Source organism: Miniopterus natalensis, chromosome 12 (genome assembly GCF_054644295.1).
Source record: "Miniopterus natalensis isolate mMinNat1 chromosome 12, mMinNat1.hap1, whole genome shotgun sequence".
Taxonomy (NCBI): domain Eukaryota; kingdom Metazoa; phylum Chordata; class Mammalia; order Chiroptera; family Miniopteridae; genus Miniopterus; species Miniopterus natalensis.
Genome location: NC_142092.1, coordinates 63,221,519 through 63,243,157, shown reverse-complemented (window position 1 = coordinate 63,243,157; position 21,639 = coordinate 63,221,519).

Genomic DNA, 21,639 nt, shown 5'->3' with positions numbered 1-21,639 from the left:
TATGTCATCTCTGCTGATGAGTCACTCAAGGATTTACTGAGCACCTATTAGGTGCTAGGCACAGGGTAAGAAAGAAGAAAAGCAGTCTCTGCTCTCCAGACAGAGACGGTCCCACACTAACAGGACCACCCCGTCACGGCCAGAGGCAGGGAAGACAACCAGGGAGGCAGCAGGTCACCTGTTTCCTTTTTTTTCTTTTTCTTTTAACTAAGTGATAAATCATGACTACATGCTCATTCAAAACATTTAGGTTCTATCAAAATACATATAGATGAATTAGCATAAATATTATTTGGTACTCACTGTCTTGAATACCTATCCTTCTAGGCTTTTTCTGTGAAGAAAACTGCACTCAGACACACACACGCATATGTACTGGCACACATGCATAATCACACAATACACGGTACGTAAGTTTATATCATAATTTGGAGATTCTCTTAGAAATTTTCTATTTTTTTGTTGAGACTGCACTGTTCTCATAAGGGTTCAGTTTTCTCATTTTTTTTTTTTTAATATATCTTCATTGATTTCAGAGAGAGGAAAGGAGAGGGAGAGAGAGAGATAGAAACATCAATGATGAGAGAGTCACTGATCGAGCTGACAACCAGGCATGTGCCCTGATCAGGAATCGAACCCTGATCGCCTGGATCCTAGGTCGACGCTCAACCGCTGAGCCACGCCCGGCCGGGCAGTTTTCTCATTTTGAATAATTACAAAAAGTGCTACAATATAAGACCATTCTTACGCATATATTTGTATGTAAACATGAAAATAAACCTGACCTGAGTATAGTATCTTAAAAGTAAAATTGTTGGATAAAAGGATAGGTAAAATTTAAATTTTATATAAATTACCCCCCAAAAGAATACTGATTTAAATTCTCAGCAAGCGTTTCTCTTTTGAAATTATCTTGTCATGATTAGCTATTTTTCATCATTTTAAATATAGCCATCCTAATGGGAAAAATCTCTCATTCTACTATTTTACTTTTAGCTCTTTAAAACATAACCTTATAATTTAAAGGTCCCATTCATGTTATCTGTTTATAAAAAGATTATATGCATAATGTGTACAATAACAGGATTTTATTTCTCTGACCGTGTTAAATCAGGCAGAAGCTCTCTAACCAGTTATTAAATAACGTTTCATTTCTAGAAGGAGTTTAAAGTAGGATTCAGATCAAATTAATTCAAGTAACAAAATAAAATCCACTCATCCTTCCTGGATATTCTTTATTCTCTTTTCTTCCCTTTCCCCAAAAGCCACAAACCTATTCCTCAGCCATTCTAATGAAGAGCCACTTTGCCTTTTTTCTCTGAAGTCCTGGAATCAGCCAACATCAAGGCCCCTGGGACCTCAATGTCTATCACAGGCGTGTCTTAGGAAACTTCTGCTCAATAAAAGATAACTTACTCCCAAAGAGGAAACTGGTATTGGTTGTTAAAACTCTGATATTTTGTTGTACTAGTTGCATTTACATATATTACATCTGGAATCTGGGAACGTTTTACATACGTGCAGTTCAGTTCGGTTTTATAAACAAAAGCGCAGCAATTACTGCTCTCTCCTTCCATAACCACTGGGCATGCTAAGCTCTCATTCAGAGAAAGCAGATCGGGTTTCTTTTGACCCTTTCAGGACCTGGGTGATGGATAAGGCCCAGAAAAACAGGCTGTCGCCTCCACAGTAATTTGCAAGAAGGGTGGCTTCAGAAGCGTTTTGCTGAGAATTGTAGGAAGAAAGCAGCATGGATGAGTGCAAGTGCAAAAGTCATTAATTTTCAAGCCAGTAAGGACTTGCCTGAAGTTTTTTTACAAAAGAAAGTATGAATTACATCACGGCGGAGTTATGGGTACTCCCCCTGAGCACACCAGAGCAACTCAGCCATCTTTCCTAACAACCGATGTAGGTGATTCAGGGCGATGTTAAAACAGTCTTAGCTTTCCACTGAAGTGCAACGCACATGTAGAAAAGTACACAGACCACAAGTGCATGGCTCCACAGATGTTCACAGACTGAACACACACCTGGAACCAGCAGGAGGTAGGGTACAGAGTGGCATCTGCCCAGAAGCCCTCCTCTCTGCTCTTCCAGGGCCCTCCACCAAGGCTCATCACTCTCCTGACTTCGGCCAGCTTCTAATAGATTCGTTTTGCTTGTTGTTGAATGCTAGATTGATGGAGTCTCCTTGCACGCGCTCTTTAGGGCCTGGCTTTCTTAGCTCAACATGCCCGTGAGATCCCTCTCTTATTTTTATTTACTGTTATCATTATTTAATATTAACTTCATACTAAAAATGGCAATTATTGGGCTGCAACAATCATTAAGTTCCTTCTGTTAGAATATATTTATCTTTTTTTCTATTGTTTGTATTCTCTTTTAATTTAGAAAATAATTCAAAACCACAGAAAATATAAATACCTCCTGCCCCCCCCACCCCTTGGGCCATTCCTGTTGAGTGACATCCAGCATAAGAAATGGTGCAACCCAGATCTCCCTGTGGTTGATAACTGGGAGCTCAAAGAATGACAGGCTTTCTTCTCCCACCAGGACCGTACAGATAGAGAGACAACTTCATGGAAAAGGGATGCTATTACCAGAAACATGGGGCTGCATGATCAGACTGGGTAGGGTAAAAAATGGACACCACACCATGCTCACCATGGACGCCATGCTCAGTGCACATTACAGCTAGCCCATAGCTGGTGTCTTAGCTTGAGTTAGGAACAGAACCCTTCCGTCAGTTCGATGGTTCATGTCTAGATCTGAGGGATGCTTCCTATTTGGTGTAAATATATTCTTAGCAGGATTTACAGGAAGCTTGGCAATGCTCCAGTTCGACTGGCTAAGACGTCAAGCGTGGCTCCAATATACCCACAGAGAGAAGGGGGGAGCTGCATGCTGCTGGACCAAGGCCCAAGCAGGTTAGCCAGCTCAGGGCAGCACCCCAGCACTGGCCCGGGGCGAGGCTCGGCGCATGAATGGCTCCCTGTATGCTGATGTGCCCGCAGGAGTGGGGGTCTGAGCTTGTCTACTGGAGATGTGCATCCAGGCTTTCCAGCTGGCCCAGAGCTCCACATGTCTGACTCCCCTGTCTCCCGAGAGCCCGCTGATCTGGGAGATGACAGCCTGGACTGTGGATGAAGAGGTGAGAAGCATGGGCCATCAGAGTCCTCTGGTATCACCATTTCTGGTAACAGTCCTTAATTGGCACAATTACCTCACAGGCTGTTATTTGTCCGTATGTTCCGAGAACCAGGTTAGGCTTTTCTCTTAACGGATGCTGTCGGACATCCTTTGACACAGATCATTGCTAATATGTGGACCCCTTTAGTACAGTGGGTTCTTGGTGCTGGCTTATATTCTTAAGTCATTGTTTCCTGGGCATTTATAGTGGAAGATTATAATGGAAAGAATGTCCCTGATGCTGTGTTAATTATAAGAACTGTGGGGACACACGATATCTACAGTCTGGGGAATCCCCCATTCATTCACATATTTAATGTAACAGAGAGATAAGGTAATGCTTAATTTTATGTGTCAACTTGGCAAGACCACAGTAGCAAGATATCTGATCAAGCATGATTCTAGAGGTTTTTGTAGAAGTATATTTTAGATGAGATTAACGTTAAAATCAGTAGGCACTGAGTAAAGCAGGTTACTCTCCATAAAGTGGGTGGGTCTCATCCAATCAGTTGATGGCCTTAGGAAAAAACTAACTTTTCCCAAGGAAGAAAGAATCCTGCCAGCAGACTGCATCTGGACTCGAGCTACAATATCAACTCTTCCCTGGGTCTATGACCTGCCAGCCACCCTTAAGATTTTGGACTTGCCACCCTCTACAACCTCATGACCCAATTCCTTAAACTCTCTCTCTCTCTCTTCCTCTCTCTGCCTCCTTCTCCTTTCTATTGGTCCTATTTTTCTGGGAAACCCTGACTCAGAGACAAAGAGAGACTACAAAATATCGAGAACTCAACTAAAAAGATCATGAGAATGACTTCATTTCATCCCTAGAACAAGCCTAAGAGTTAGCCAACTCAGGGCAGTTAGTCTAACTTCACAGATGAGCTGCAGTTAGAAAACAAATACCTTGTCCAAGGTCTTACAGACAGTCAGGGTCAGACCTGCATTATAATTATGGGATGTGTGCCTCCAAATTTTAAGCTCGCTTTCCTACAGTGTCCCATTGCCTTTGAGGGACTCAACATTTTTACCTCTCATTCATTCTGCTCTACACATGACCACCCGCCTGGCCACGGCTAGAGCAAGTTCTGCCTGCTCTCTCCGCATGCACTCAGACCCGCAGGGGCGTCCTTCCCAGCTGCAACTCTGGCCTGGAGTCCGCTCGCACAGCCTGGCGCTGATAGAGATCCCAGAAGCTCCTGGCTTCAACGACGACACAAGAATGTGAAATCGAAGCAGCGGATACTTTCCAGAGGAGGACGGGCTCCCCTCTTCTGCAGACCTTGCTTGACCTCCTGAGCGAGGGCTGACTGTGGGGCTGAGGCGGAGAGGGACAGGTCTGAGGCAGCCCGAGCCGCTATGGAAACACGGGCAGGTGTTAGGAGCATCGTTACGCCTTTCCTCGCCTTGCCCTTAAGTTCTCACAAGTCATCTGCACTAGTTCGTTGAGTCATTTGTTTTATTTACTCATCCAGTCCGTATCACTTTTAAGCACACACCGTCTGCCAGGCGCCACGCTTGGTGCAGGAGGTGATGGTGATAGATGACAACCCTACTCTGCCCTGGCCCGTGTCAGAGACACTGCTCTTCGTGCATCTAGATTCCAGGCACACACCTGGCTGGGGTAGACGAGGAAAGACAAGCATTTAATCTCTGGCATGTCTCCCACCACAATAAAATGTATGATTCCGTATTGTTCCGATCCAGTTCTTTGCCAGGCTGTGTCATTAAACTGTAGATTTATTCAGAGCAGAAGTTCTACCTTATTTGTAGCCATCAGGTATTACATCGTATTTCTACTCATGCCCACTGTTTCTAAGATAAAGCCTGATTCCGCGCTAGGCTCTAGTGATTTACTTAGTGTTTAATGAACCAAACACGAATGAATGAATGCAATGACCTGCTGGAGTCCTCTCTGGGCACTATGTTCAAAATGAAAAGGGCCCTTTATCTGTGGCCACCAGAACTATATTCCTGGAAAAGAGTTTGCCGGTTTCCTTTGATAAGTTTACTTCCACATTATCTGACTTTCTGGCTGCCTTCCATTCAGAAGCAATAAACTCAGACGTTGTCTAATAACAATACACATGGAAATGCTATGAGCAAAGACCTCTACGGAGTCACAGGAGGGAAAGACCCACCATAAAAAAAAGTTGCCGTCTCCTATTTAACAGTCCTGCATAAGAGTGATAGCAAAATCTTCCACACCTAAGTGCCTACTTGTCAGCAAGTGACTGAACACAGTGTCCTTAGGTTTTGGCTCCAACTCTGCCACCAACTCACTGAGTGACCTTGGATAAGTCTCTGTCTCCCCCTGGGCCTTAGTCTCCCCTTCTTTAAGAGCAGTGGCATGAATATGTTTATCATCTCCATGTTCACTTGGAAAATTATATCTCTCTTTATTCAATTTCTTGACACTCTTATGGGCTGCTGCCTAAAATTAGAGGTGACATGTTCTGGCTCACATTTCCCTCCTTTCATCATTTACCCTCATGTGATGACTTGGCCAGGGGGGACTCTATTTGCCAGCATGTTGTATCTCCAGAGCAATGCAGTTATCTGATAGGGATACTCGAGTTTTCAAAATCCTGAATAGTGGCTCTTTACTGCTCCCTGGTGGTTCAAGGAGGCTTTTGCAGATACCCAAAGAGAGCGTCTCAGAAACGTAGACCCCGCTCTTGCTGGAAGGGTTAATGAGTGAAATGCGCAACATGCCAACACAATGCCTGCTACCAAGTAACTGTTAAATAAATGCACATTCCCTTGTCCCTTCCAAAGGAAACGGGCTTGAGATGTTGTGTACAGAAGATCTTTTGTAAGTATTAAAGTTGTAGAGTAAAAATTTAGAATATATAACAATAACAAAAATAACAGTAAATAGTGGATGTTGATAAAATAGCACCAAAAAATTAAAAGTGATCCAAGCAGCAAAGAGGTAAAGCAGCTGGGAAAAAAATAATGGACATTCCTATATTCATTCCTTCATTCATGGGCCTGATAGGAATAGGGAAAGTCTAACACTTCCTAGCTTCTTCAGGTCCCATGCGTTATATATTTTATTACATTTAATGCACAAAAAGACCTAATGATGTCAGAGTTGGAAATCTTATTCTACACTGGGGGAAACTGAGGCGATTATGTTACAATATACAAGTATATCAAATGAGCATGTTGCACACCTTAAATTTATACAATGTTATACATCAAGTACAATTCAATAAAAATTAATTACATCCTTTGCCCCTTTTGGGGAAACTACGAATCAGAGTGAGATGCTACGGTCCAGTTAACTGTATGCTGGTGTTTACCTGCCAGCTCAGGGTGGTGGTGGTGGCAGGTAGGTTTATAGTATTTGCTAATTTCTGTATTCTATTTTATTAAACATGGAGCTGGGACGAAATGTGCACAATCAAGCACATTGCTGATCTGAGGCCTTCCACTGAGTAAGTTATTGAGAACCACCATGTCCTAGACTGATGCAAACAAGACCTCAGTCCAGCTCCAGCTCTTTTCTGCCTTCTGGGCAGGACAATAGAATTGCTGAGGTCACCCTGCTAATGGTCTCACTAATTGACCACTTAACCTCTGCTTTCTCCCTTTTCCTGCTGATTCTGCCTTCTTGCAAGGAGGAGATCAAGTACCAATGCAAAGTGACAAGACATTCTTAGAGGTTGAAATGAATGTCCATCCATCTAGAGTAATATGCCTCATTGTGTGCTAGCCAGTATGCTTTATGCATTTCTGCAATATGCTTTATCCCAGTGGATGGTATGACCCATAGAAGCAGAATATCTGACTTTTTTTTATACACATTACATCCCCAGCACATAGGCTAATAGACTGCTCCACTGTAGGGACTTAAATCCTTGCTGAATGACTGTGTGACCTTGGGTGAGTTTCTTAAGCTTCTCCATGCCTCAGTTTCCTCAACTGGAAATTAGGGGAACTTACAGTTCTTACTTCAGAGGGCTGACATAGGGATTAAATTAATTTATTACACATAAAATTCTTGAAACAGCACCTGATATAACTAGTCAATAGATTTTAGCTGATAAGAGCACTCTAATGATCTGTAAATGTTTATATAGGTGAACTGCTGCTGATAGGTGGTAGTGTATTCTAAGGAAATCATTGTAATTTTTAAATAATTATTTTGGCTGCATACTCTACTCTAGAGGAGACAGCGTCTACTCTTATAGATGTAACTGTCCATATGGTTTTACTCACATGCATACCCCTAAAGATATAAACCAAGGTTAAACCACTGCTTGACAAAGGAAAAACAATAAAAATCAAAACTTAACAACACTAATAAAGAAAGCTGGAGTGCTCATATAAATATTAGTAAAAAAAGACTTGAAGACAAAGAGTATTCTCAGAGGATAGAGACATTTCATAATAATAAGGGAGTCAATTCATTAGAAAAACATGAACTCATATACATGTATGTACCAAATTATAGGAAGTAATAAAACACTTCATAACCAGATTTGGAAATGTTAATTTTCTTCTCTCAGCATTAAAAAAATAAAAACTAGACAAAATTGTCAGTAGAGCTATAAAAGGTTTAAACACTCTCAATCACTACTGGTCCAACTGACATAGAAAACTACATCCAACAACCAGGTTATACGGTTTCTCTCCAACTTCCTTTGGATTGTTCGCCAAGCTAGACAGTATGGTGGTCATCGGAAGTCTCAGTGACCTAGCAAAACCATGTTTTCTCAGACTTCATTCATTAATCTCAACAAAATTTAAATATGATAAAAGTACGGTATCTTGCAATATAGCTTATATATGGAAATTAAACAGTACACTTCTACATGGCTTACAAGTCAATAAAAATATACTTAGGAAAACTAGAAATTGTCAACTGAATGATACTGAAAAAATACATGTCAAAATTGGTGGAATACATCTAAAGCTGTGTTTAGAGAATAAATTTGACATATAACATTGTGCAAGTTTAAGCTGTATGGGGTGCTACTTTGATACATTTCTATATGGTAACGATTGCTGGTGCAGTGGTAGTTACCACATTACCTAAGGATAGTACAGCGTCACCGTCTATGGCTTGTTTAGTGCTCACTGTAAGTCTGCACCCTTAAACATCACCTTTACTTCCCCATGCCTTAGTAACCATCATTTTACTCTCTGTTTTTATAGGGGGTATTTTTTTTTTTGGGGGGGGGGATAGTTCAAATGCTTATATTAGCAAAGAAAAAAGCTTTAGAGTCAGTTACCTAAACTTTGAACTTCAGGAGTTGAACACATTAACCAAAAATTACCTCACCTCCAAACTACTAAACTAGAAACTCCGGAAGTGACGTTCAACAGTGTGTGTTTGGAAGCCCTCAAGGCAGTTCTGATGCATGCTAACCTTTGACAGTTACTTTGAAAGAAACTGAATTTACTGTCAAATACATTTCCACCCAACAACCCCAGGCCCGGAGGCTAATACTGGTGAACGCTCTCAGACAGTTAGGGAGTCGAGCTGGGAGGGAGAGAGCACCACCACTACTTTAGAAGGCCAATGCCCCCAGGCAAGAACCTGAAAACATATTCTAAGTAAAATTAAAAATTAAAAACAGACCAAGATCTCTCATAAACGTAGAACAATCCTGAACAAAATAACAAATTGAATCCAGTAATATATGAAAAGGATTAAGTGACCTTTGTCCCAGGAAGTCAAGTTCATTTTCATATTTTAAAAATCAAGCCATGAAATTAATTATATTAAAAAACATATCTTAATAAATTCTAAAAAATAATTCTGAAAATGTTCAATATCTATTCATGATGAAACATTTTAACAAACTAGGACTGGGAAGAAAGTTTTATCAGTGACAATGGCATCTACCATGAACCACGAGCAGCCAATAAGCACATAACATTTCTCCAACAATGAGGAGCCACCGAGAGGCTGTAATACCAAATACTGCTGAGAGGGCATGGGATCAGACTCGAATATACTCCTGGTGGAAGTGCAAAACCACACAACTTCCTTGGGGGAAAATAATTGATATTTTCTTATAAAATTAGACATCTGCTGTGTGACCTTGCAATTCGAGGTGTTTGGCCAAAGGCAGTGGAAATCTATGTTTACAAAATGACTTGTAAAAAGTGTTCAAAGAAACCTCTCTACTAGCCTAAAATCAGAATGGATAAGCAAATTGTGGTATATTCACATAATGGAATAATATTAAGTAATACAACAACTTTCTTTACACCCAGCAATGTGGTGGGATTGCGTAGACACTTGCTGAGCACAGGAAGCCAGACACAAAAGAGAATGCACCTTATGACTCCATTTATGTGAATTCCTAGCACAGGCAAGGTTAGTCAGAGCAGCCGTGCCCCTGGGGGATGCTTTAACTGAGGCGTGGCTGGAGGGAAAATTCTAGGCTGACAGTTACATTCTCTAGATAGATATGTGGGTTGTATGGGTAGATGCCTTTGTCAAACCTAATGGAACTGGAACGTAAGATTCTGCATCTCCCAGAATTTAATTTTATATTCTAAAAAACTGCATTTTAGAAAGCCTGCATGCTTCTTCGAGTTGACAGCCCAATTCCTGGCTTGGTGGATGTTCTATAGCAAAAATGGTGATTAAAGTCCACCCTACAGGGCAGGATACTGGATGCAGCACGGGAAGGCTCCACAAAGGCCCTCCACACGTCTGCTATATCTGATTTTGTGTGCGGTTTTCGCTGTCTTAAAGCCAATATCAATATTTATGTGCAACTTGGGAAGCCATTTTCTTGCCAGAAATGTGTAAGGATCCTTTTCCTCCTGCAGAAGATGGAATAAGTCCTACTAACCATTTATGAAAATGAATGAGTGGAACATTAATTTCCATAGCTCAGCGCCCCAGCTTTCCAACGACATTAACTGTTTTCATATGTGCGGTCTTTCATTGGTGGCATGATTCATTCCCGAAAATAAATCTTTTCTCTGGAAATTAAATGGACATTTAGTTTAGTTTATATTTTCCCCTTAGTCGATTTCCAAAACTGAACCTTCCTTTCAATCTAACATTGCTAAGCTGGGAAATGCACCTGGAAATCACCTGTTGGTGTCCTCAATTAGATAAATATGCAAATGGGGACGGTATATTATACATTATGTATTTTTGAAAATTGGAATTGTATTCAGCACCTGTTTGTTCCACATGCCTAGCAAGCTATAATGTTCTATCACTTCAATAAAGATTTCTGAAAAAGTATTAAGTCCAAAACCTTGAAAGTGCAGAGGTGAAAACAAAATTCTACCCAAGAAGCGCAGTCTAGACTAGGGGGACAGACAAGCATACTAACCATAGCAGTTTAATAAGATATGATGTGTTAATACATAGGAGCAGCAGGCTTGCAGTATCATTTTAAGTGGCAGCCAACCCAATTCTGGGATGGTGTATTCTGCAAGATCCCAGAATCCTTCTCCACCCTCCTTACCTTTCCCTCCCATCCCCTCTGTCTTCACTTTGCTTATTTCAATTGATTTCAGGTTTCAGGTTAAATATCACACTTTTAGAGACATCTGAATTCTCAGACTAGGAGGTGTCCTTGCTCTATACTTTCATGGCACCATGTCGTTTTCTTCATAAGACTTATCACAGTTGTCATTAAATAATTTTGGGGTAATGATTAGGCTAACGTTAAGCCCGTCTGCTGGAGTGTAGGTACCTTGTTTTAGTCTTGGCTTTACTGTAGTGATTACCATGTTATTGGCACACAGAGGGTGATCAAAGATCCCTACTTAACAACAGCAACAACAAAGAATGAGTTAAATCTCAGGGACCGATGATTTACAGCGCGGAGTGTTTCAGAGCCCTTTTCCTCCGTTACCTAAACTACGATGTGCAGCTGGTGTGGCTCCGGGCTCAGCAAAGATACTGATCAGAAGAAGCCTGCAAAGGGCATGGATACAGTGTGTGCAAAATTAAGCCTGAGTTGTTTAAGTTGCTAAGATTTTGGTGTGCATTTTTGTTATAGCAATAAAACTTAACTCATCCTAATTGATATAGTGGTTACATCCTAAATTTACTTCTGCTAACCAACCCAGCATCAACTATGTGCTGAGTGCTATGAATGTACATATAATTAAACATGGCCCCTGAACTACTGCATCTCACAATTCCACAGTCCTCTTTCTAATAAAATTGAGCCTCTCCTACGTTCAGAAATAATGCCTTCTTTGTGTTTAATACGACAACTTCGATATGAATGGCGTAGTTTTAAGTCACAAAGTCAGAGAGATGTCAGTTATAAAACCTAAAGATAAACAAGTTTTCCAACCTCCCTGAAATTTAGATTTTAATTGTTGTCAATGGTAAGATGGGAATAACACTAGTAATGTGGGGCTAAACTCTGATAATATGTCTATCTCAGGCCAGCCAGTGAATTGCAGTGATTTATATAAAATAAGAAAAGGGAGAATCTGATATGCTAACATTGTAAGGCTTTTCTGTTAACTTCTTCCATATGAAATCATATGCATTCATGATTATAGGAGAATTTTTGTCTTACTTGTCTTTATATATATCCAGTGTTCAACACAGAGCCGGACACACAGTTGGATCATGATCAACGAATGTTGACTTGAATTCTGTGAGGATGGAGAAGGGAAAGGGAGCCATTTCCAGTCTGAGGACGTCAGGGTAAATTTCAAAATGTTAAGAAAGTAGAAACATTTGAACTTAAATCCTGAAGACTGGGCAGTATTTTGATATGCTGGAGAAAACATGATTGTCAGAGAGTATAACAAACACAAAGACATCAGTTAGGACCTTCCAGGGTGTGTGTGAAGCAAAACGTGAGCGGCTCAGTTGGATAATAGGGCACATAAAGGAAGAATTCTGGGAAAAAAGCAGGCCAAGGTCAGAATCTGGAGCATCTTGACATCTAAGTAAAGACTTGAGTCTTTAGTCTCTAGCAAGGAGGAGGAGTGCTTCAGGAAGCCTGTCTCAGGTGCTGTGGTGTATAGTGACTGCTTAACAATTATCATATGGGATAGAGAACATTATTTTCATTTTACATACGAAAAACCTGAGGCTCAGAGGTTAAAATCTTGCCCAAGCTATAACAACCCCTAAGTAGGAAAGATGCCATTTAAATCCAACATTTTGTTTGATGTCAGTCTGTATTTTTTTTCTATGTAAGAACCAAAGAGAATACATTTCATGTCAAGATTTTACAGGAAAAAAATCACCCTTGTAAATAATGCAGCTCTGTGGTTTGTTGAGCACATGAAGTGAGTTTCCTTAATTAATTTATCTTAAGATGTATGTTGAAAATAACATGTGATGTGTAAAGTGTTAGAAGAATACAAGCTGTTAACACTAATGCTATTTAGACAAACTCTGCTTAGGACAACATTCCTCAGACCTTTACATCTTTATCACTATAGCCCCTCCCCAAAGGGTTTTATTTCCCAAAGTACAATATTGACAAATCAAGATGACCCTATTAACCAATGTCACCCCAATAAATTTAATAAAATAAAAAGAAAGTTCATCGACATCATAGAATTTTATCCCAGTACCTATCTTTTTAAATTCTACAGAAGGTTAAAGAGATCTATCCAAGCTATGAAGGTTGAGAAATTCAAAGTGCATGTCCCATAATGGAGAATGAACCTGAGGGATACTTCAGTGGTGTATGATGTGACTCTTTAGTCCAAGTGACACAGGGCAACTACAACGGCTTCATTTGGCTAAAATTTTTTTAAAATGATCCTTGTTTATTGAGCACATATTCTTAGTGATTCATCTAGAGGACAAGTACTAGCACAGGGTAAATACAGGAAGTCAATATAATAGTAATTATCTTTTAATAAAGAACTGGATCCTTTAGTTATATTATTTCTAATCTTCGCAACATCTTTTCAGGGCATGTATTGCTATTTCCATATTAAAGATAAACTACATGAGGATCAGACTGCTTTAAAAAGCTCTAAACTCTTGCCCTGGCTGCTGTGGCTCAGTTGGTTGGAGCATCATCCCCTGCACTGGAAGGCTGTTGGTTCGATTTCTGGTCAGGGCACATACCTAGGTTGTGGGTTCAATCCCCGGTCAGGGAGCTTATGGGAGGCAACTGATAGATGTATATATTTCTCACATCAATGTTTCTCTCTCTCTCCCTTCTTCTCTCTCTAAAATCAATTTAATTAAAAAAAAAAGTTCTAAACTCTCCCAGCTAGTATGTGCCTAAGTGGAGATTTTTAATATACATATTTGGAGTTATAAGCCCACATGCTATCTATTCAATCGCCTTGCCTAAGATTCCTTCACCTCAGACATTCTGTGGTTCTACCTATCACCTCTGGTTCTTTCTCTTAAAATGGAAAGAGGGTGGCCACAGTTAAGTACAGGTGAGGCAGACACTTGCTGTGCTCGCTTCTATCGAGTAAGCCTCCCTTCTCTATGTGTAGCCTGCCTGTGACTCTGTTGGCTTATTGGGAAGTCTCCCCTAAGAAACCTGGCATTGTGGAAACGCACAAATGTGTGTCTTGCAGGGATGCTCCCTTGCTCACGACGGTGTTGGAGTCCCTCGCTTACCGAGGTCTTCCTGGGGGCTGTGCTCTTCAACTGTGTGCTCTCACACTGAGCCTCTCAACTTTTAGTGTAATAGAGAACTAGCTATTTGGAGGATTTTTTGGCAAATTAATTTTCATCTGAACTATTTTTGAAAGAGTATTACACTGCTCTGTAAGTCACGCTTAGGTTTGTTTGGAGTGGAGGTGGAGGTGGCAGGAAGTGCTCGTATTGGGCTGTTGAAGGTTGTCTCAATAGGGGTGAAAAATAGGCCTCCCGTGTCCAGTGCATATTTACATATGGTGCCCTGGGGCAGGGGGCCTGCTGAGAAAGTGATGCATTAGAACAGTGCTTCTTTATGCGGGGAATCCTCATTCATTATGTCACGGGGGATCTCTGGGGCCACGGAGCATCAGCGTGTAATATTTGGTAGAGCCGGTTGGAGGACATTTCATTTCAGTTGTATGATTCCCTAGTGTAACCTTAGAACGGTGCAGCTGGCCTAACTGAAGTCATCCTGAGGGGACTTTGACGGATGATATCTGCCTTTTCTGGAACAATCACCTCCTTCATTCTTTTCTTGGAAGACTAATGGAGGGAAAAACCAATGCGGGGATTGTTAATATTTCACCGATGCTCGTGCTGTTCAGAGCAGCATCGTAGCTCAGCCACTGGACTGGGTGCCTGCGGGACCCAGGCACTGGGTCTGACTCACCTTGGGAGTTCCCGCCCTCAGCATATTGTCTATGGTTTGCCTTTCACCCCGCTCGCCATGCCGACAGCCATTCGATACCCAGTCTGGGAAGACGAGAGAGGAGGGAACACGTGTGGCCGAGCAGAGGAGACCATGTGGAACCTAATGTCTGAGAGAGGACAGGAGTTTACGGGCAAACAGAAGACAGGGGAAGGTGTGTGGGAGCGCAGCAGGGGGGACGCTGCACCCGGGACATGGATGGAGGGTCGGTGGGAGGGCCCGGAGCCGGCGCTGAGAAGCTGGCTGGGAACAGCTTCGTGAAAGAGCCCTTCAGGCAGCAAGGAATTAAGACTCTATCCTGAAGGCAAGGGGCAGCCACAGAAGGGTTTTAAGATGAAGGTAAAAACAAAAACAAACAAAAAAAGATGAAGGTCATGTTTATGTTTTGGAAATATGACACTAAAAAAACAAAAACATCCAAAATGTATATACGGCAAGGCTATACAAACAACAAAGAAAGCCAAGTGAAATAAAGATTGGTGGTAGAGGTATTAAATATCCCTAGTGGGAAATTCTCAGAACTGATCTCACCGCACACTTGAGAAATCATCTTTGATCTCAGTACTCAGCTAGGAAATGCAAAATAAAACACCATTTAAGACATGAGAAACATCTACTGCTGATTAAGGGGGATATACAGTGATGGTGAGGTTGCTACAGTCTTTGGGGGTAAGTTATCTGGTAGCACCTGTAAACATTGAAACTTTCATTACCCTTTGAGTTGACAGTCCCACAACTAGACATCTATTTAACAGAATTAAAAGTCCAGTATGCAAAGGTGGGTGTCTGATAGTCATCATTGCTTAGGAAAAGCGGAACAGAACAAAAAATGAGGGAGGGGTCCTCTCTGTTGGTTCATCTCCTTCCTCCTTTCAGCTCCCTGCTCAGGCTCTGCCGCCTGCATGCCATGGGCTGCTGTCCCTCTTGCTGCCAGCAGGCATCAGAAGCTAAGAGGAGAGCGAGGGACGAGCACTGATTCCTCATAGAGCTCCCTGCAGGTGCTGGTCTCGAGAGAGGTTGCAGCTCCCCGCTAGCCCACAGCATCAGAATGGTTCTCTCTCCCACAGTCACAGCTCTGACCAGGTTCCGCTAACTATGCTCCGTCCCCCTAACCCTTCAGGCCTTAAGGTGCAAACGGCTTCTCTCCTTAAATATTTGTTTCATTCCACTCTCCCCAACGCACTTCTGGAGTGTGCCCACCGCTCCCAGCTGCAACTCCGCTGAAGGGCAGAGGGTGAGTGGGAAGGGGTGGAGCTGGACAGGACGGGCAGGCTGGTCCTCACAGGATTCCTGTGTAACCTGAGGGTATGCGCGCTGGTGATTCCTAAGGCAATATTTGTGTAACACGTGAAGTCAGCCTGCTTCTCAGGCCCTCACAGTGAACCCTCAACTTGCTGATGCTTAAGGCACTGGGGTCAGGGCAGGAGGAGCAAAAGGAATGAGAGGTATTGTCACGTCAATGAGAAACCAACCATCAAGGGGACTTGGCCTCCCTTCACCCTGGCCCGCCCCTACCTCCAGGAATATTTGTAAAGATTCTGGAGCTAAGCACGCAGGCTCTGGCTGCCAGCTGAACTCCCCAGTTCTCACTGTCTGGCTGTTAGATCTCAGCGAGCTACTTACCCTCCTATGCCTGTTTCCTCATGTTTGATGCAGGGATACCTCTTGGTTTAGTAGTTATGAGGGGTTAATGAGTTACCGCATATAAGCGCTTATAGCCATGCTCGGCACAGATTAGGGCTTGATCAAAATGGGCATTATTATCTACAATCCAAGGCAATGGCAGGAAAGTAGACAGTTTAAAAATAAAAGATAAAAATAAAGGATAAAATAGAGCAACTGAAAACGATGACCTCATTCGGCTTCTTTGCCTATGCAGGTGGTGGTTTGGAACCTACAACTATGTAAAAGAGAACATGTGGAAAGCATTATCCAGACAGTTTCATTTCCTTTTTTCATGGGGCTACTAGGCAGATGGATTAGGGACGGCTTTAGAAGCAGAGAATCTTGGTCTTAGCATGGCATTTGCCAGGGTCCTCCCCTGGCCCAGTTCAAATCTCTCCTTTCCAGGAAGCTCACAGAGCATCTGCAATGAGGTCATCCTCTCTTTACCTCATACACCAGGAGCCCTGTGAGCTTCTCCTCTGCAGCAGGGTGGTACATTTGACCACTGACAGGGTCATTTATGTGTGTGCCTGACATCTCCCTACACTGGGCTGCTGGAGGCAGAAGTGTTATATAGCAGGAAGACTGCATAGGTTAGTGTAAGTGGCCTAGGCTTTAAAATCAGACCAACATGAGATCAAATCCTGGTTCTGCTTCCCAACAGTGATGTGCTCTTAAACAAGTCACTTTGTCTCTCTGAGTTTCAATTCCTTCCTTTGTGAGCTTGAGCTAGTAATATCTTTCTTATTACAATAGCTAACATTTACCGACCAGTCACTCTGTTTCAGGTAATGGCTCACATCCCTCTATGAGAATGATATTATGAAGTATATAACACAATATTATAACTGGAAGTCTGTACCCTTTCACCAGCCCCTGGTAACCATAACACTATTGTCTGTTTTTATAAGTTTGGCTATTTAGATTCCACATATAAGTGATATACAGTATTTGTCTTTCTCTGTCTGAATTATTTCACTGAGCATAATGCCCTCAAGTTTCATCCAAGCTGCTGCAAATGGCAGGATTTCCTTCTCTGTCATGGCTGAATAATATTCTATTGCATTTATATCACAACTGTAACCAGTCATCCACAGGTGAACACTTAGGTTGTTTCCATATCTTGGGTCTTATGAATAATGCTGCAGTGAACATGGGAGAGCAGGTATCTCTTTAAGATCCTAATTCAGTTTCGTTTGGAGGTGGGACTGCTGGGTCATAAGGTAGTTCTTTCTTTAATTTTTTGAGGAATCTCCATACTGTCTTCCATAGTGGCTGCACGAACTTGCAGTCCCATCAATGGTGCACAGGGGTTCTCTTTTCTCCACATATATATATATACTTGAAAGTTGCTAAGTGAGTAAATCTTAAATATTGTCATCACAGAAAAGAAATGATGATTACGCAATATGATGGAGGTATTAGCTAGAGCAGTATGTTAAGTGTATCAAATCAACACACTGTACACCTTAAAGTCACACAATTTAATAAGCCAGTTATATCTCAAAAACTGGAAGTCTCAATTACCAGTTTACAGGCATGAATAAATGAAGGCACAGAAAAGTTTTCAGCAGAAACTCCCCTGAGTTTTCAAACCTCATAAGTGGTGCAGTTGGATTCTGGCTCCAGGCAGCTGAAGCTTCAAGCCATTATTTCTACACGCTGCGCTGCACAGCTCCACGGATAGGAGCCTCTGGCTTATCACAGGTGCTCAGCACAGTTTCTGTTACAGTGAGTCTCTCCCAGTCCCTAGGATGTGCCTGGTACTAGATGCCAAGACAGAGCCGTGGTGATAGAATAGAGGACTGATCTCACAGGTGTTGCCCTCTAATGTAGAAAACAGAGGATCATCAAATAAATAGGTAAGTAAATAAGCCTTTACAGCTTACAATTAGTGCTCTGAAGGAGATAAACAGAGTGACAAAACAGCAAAGACTGGGATAATAGAGAAGACCTAGTGTATTGCCTTGGTCCCAGCAGGACTCAAAATATTTATTAACTTGAAATAGGCGTGGAAAGGAACAGTGGGGGGCAGCTGTTAACTGCTAGGGAGATTTATAACAGGTTAATGAAGCCCTTCCAAAGAATGCCCATCAGTGCGCTGCACAGTGTGGAGAGGATGCTGACTCTCTGTCCAGGTCCCGAATCATTGTTCAAAATGATATCCTGTTTAGTATCTTACAGAAATTAGGAGATTAGATTTTCAAATATGGAAAGTTTCAGTCAGGGTAGAAATGATAAATACCTGCACTTTTTTTGGCAAAATATTATGGAAGTCATTCATTTTCAACATCCACAAACAAGAGATTTTAAATTGAGAAGCTCCAATAGTTCCAAACCTTTCTTTCTGTTTTGTTTCTTCATATTTCAGCAGTTAGCTAAGACCAAACTAAACCATCCTGACCAGCCAAGTCTCCCTTCTGGAGCCTGGACATCAGTTCCAAGGTAGGTAAAATGTTCCAATTTGCTTTCAGCAGATAATTCCTCATCCGTACACTGAGTAATTTATGATGAAGAAAGGACACAATATTCGATGTCATACCACAATCATCTGAAACATGTTCTCCCCATCTGAAGCACGCATTACTGGCAACTTTCAGCCTTCCACCTCCTTAACTTGGCTCCAGTTTCTCAGGCCCTCAGTTCCTGGGAGAGGCTGTTACCTTGATCAGAAATGGTCTCAGAAATCCAACACCAATTAATATCTTATGCAGGAGTGAAATATTGATCCCAGTTCAAGTTAGTGGGTCGTGCTGGGTTCTAAATGTGCATCAGGATGAAAGAATTTAGGAAATTAATTTTTATCGGCACATAAACTTTTCATGTGTTTTCTTAATGCTAGTATGGTATTTGATCCAGAATTGAGTATTTGGAATGATGTAGAATGGAGATACCAAAAGGGAATTAAAAAGGGGTTGGTCATGTAACAACAGCATGTGGGGAAGGAGATGTATTGACTGGCTGAGCCACTTTGGAAAAGTCCTTTACGCATCCTGGGGCCCTGACATTACTCAATTCTGTCTCAGTTCTGTCTTTAAAAGATAATAACATGGAACTACGCAAGAGGTTGTATTCTGGGTACACTGGGAAAACGTAGCCTGCAGACTTTTGTATATGTTTTAAGTTGCTTGGTTAGTTTTGTTTGGTTTGTTTTCTTTTTATCAACTTTTTGGATAACTTCTTTTGGATAAAGCGTCGAGCTTGCAGAAAAGTTGCATGGATAGTACAAGGGATTGCAAAATATGAGGCTCACCAGTGGTTATGTTCTCCTGAATCATTTGAGATTAAGTCGGAGACATCATGTTCCTTTATCTCAGTGTATTTCCTCTGAACAAGGAAAGCCATGTATACAATCAGACATACTTATCAAAGCCTCCTGCACGGCTGTCCTAAAAGTTACACCTTAAACATGGTTTGTTTTCCTTTTTATGCAACCCCATCATTTTATGATCATTCCTCTACTTTTTAGCACACGATAAAGCTTCAGGCTTCTACTCTACCATGCATTTTGTTTAGATATGTCTTCTTAAAATGCATGTCTCCTATAAGGGCAGGTGACTCATTTCTTTTGAAAAATAGTATTAGATAACTGGGGCTGAACTTTCATGGACATTAGCTGGGGGCAACTGCCCTGATGAGATAGAGCCTTGCCATTTTCCAGTTATCATTACTCACCTGGCTCATATCACTCAGTACCTGCCCGGTCCCCTGCCTGGTGTTTGGGTTTTGTAGCATCTATCTGAGACAATCGTATAGTTTAACATGCAAACTGGGATGCTTTGGCAGTAAAAAGGAGCACAATTAATAATTACTCCATAGAGCACACTGGCACATTCTCAGGCAAACTGAGGCTTCTGGTCTTCCTATGTCTACAAGTAATCTTACGATACTTTATACTTTAACATTTCAGATGTGCCCTCACCTCCTGTGGATGAATAACGTAAAGAGGAAAATGAACATTGGGATAGGAGTGGTATCATCTGGACTAGCGTATCATCTCTCTATGGATACACTGAAAGCAGAGCTTCCCCAAGCACAGTCTCCTAAAATGTAACAGTAAATAACTGATTGTGCTCTTACTCTATTCCTGGTACTGTCCTAAGTGCTTAAGATATATAAACTCATTAAATAACCACATCAAACCATGGCATAAATTACCATATAACTACCTCATTGATAAGGATTGTGAAGCACAAAGTAATTAAGGAATTTTCCCAAGAACACATAGCTAACAGGTGGCAGAATTAGAATTCAACCCAGGTATTAGGACTTCAGAGCCAAACCTTTTAATTACAGCAGTTACTATCCTTCCAAATAACCTCACTTTAAAATAGCTCTATAATATACACTTTGAGACATAAAGTCAAGACAGTCAAAAAGGGTCTACTTTTTATATGTATTTGTGCATCTATAGTAGAACCTAATAGTTTGTTTTAAGCAGTTGGGTCTTTTTAACAAAATGTATCTAAATTGACAATCTTTGCATTTTTTATTTACATGTTTAGACAATTTACTTTTAATCTAATCATGGATAGAGTTGGGTTTAAACACAGCATCTTCAGTCCAGTTTTTCTCAGCTTCATTGAAGTATACTATATATGGGATCAACTGTACATATTTAGTGTGTGCAATTTGATGAGCTTGGGCACATGCATGCATCCATGATTCTATCACACATTGAAGGAGTAAACATCTCCATCACCCCCAAAAGCTTCCTTGTGTGCCTTTGCTTTGGGTTTTTAGGTGTGTGTTTTTTTGAGCGAAAGTCTTTACATTTCAGTTTCACCTTGAGCTCAAAGTCTACCTAAATTATTTACCTCATTGTTAACTGTATACAGTTGCACAGATCATTTCTGAAAATGGTTCCTCCCACCAAGGAGGTGCGTGTGCTAAAATCCAGCTTGCTCTCCATTGGCGGAGACAAACCCCCTGGCCACATCTCTCCGAGAGATCTCCAATGTTCACAAAAGTACTCTATGCTGTCTTAATGTCCTTGTAGTCAATCATAATCAGCAGTTAAGTGCCTTGTATTCATATAGTTCTTCCAATAGTCCTGAAAGAGCTTGCATTGCTTTCCATGTTTTTGATTTGAGGAATCTTGGATCTTTTCCCCAAAGCTGCACATCTTTAAATGGAAGATATAAAATTTAATTCAGATTAGTGTTATTGAAAAATACAGAAAAAGCAGCCTTGGATGGGTGGCTCAGTTGGTTGGAGCAACAACAACAGTGACCATCCCATGATGGTCATTCTCATCATTTACACCATCCTTAAACATAGTGTTCTCTTGATTTTTGAGGGGTTAGCAAGAAGGTTATCAATCGCCTGTCATCTTTTGCCCAAATAGAGCTATAGCTAATCCCTTTCAGTCAGATTCCAACCCCAATAGATACCTTGCTTTCACACATTAGGGATTTCTTAGCATGGTCACCAGAAATGGGCTACAAAGGGTAAGGGGACTCTGTAAATTATATGGAGAATATCTGTTAATTTTTAATAG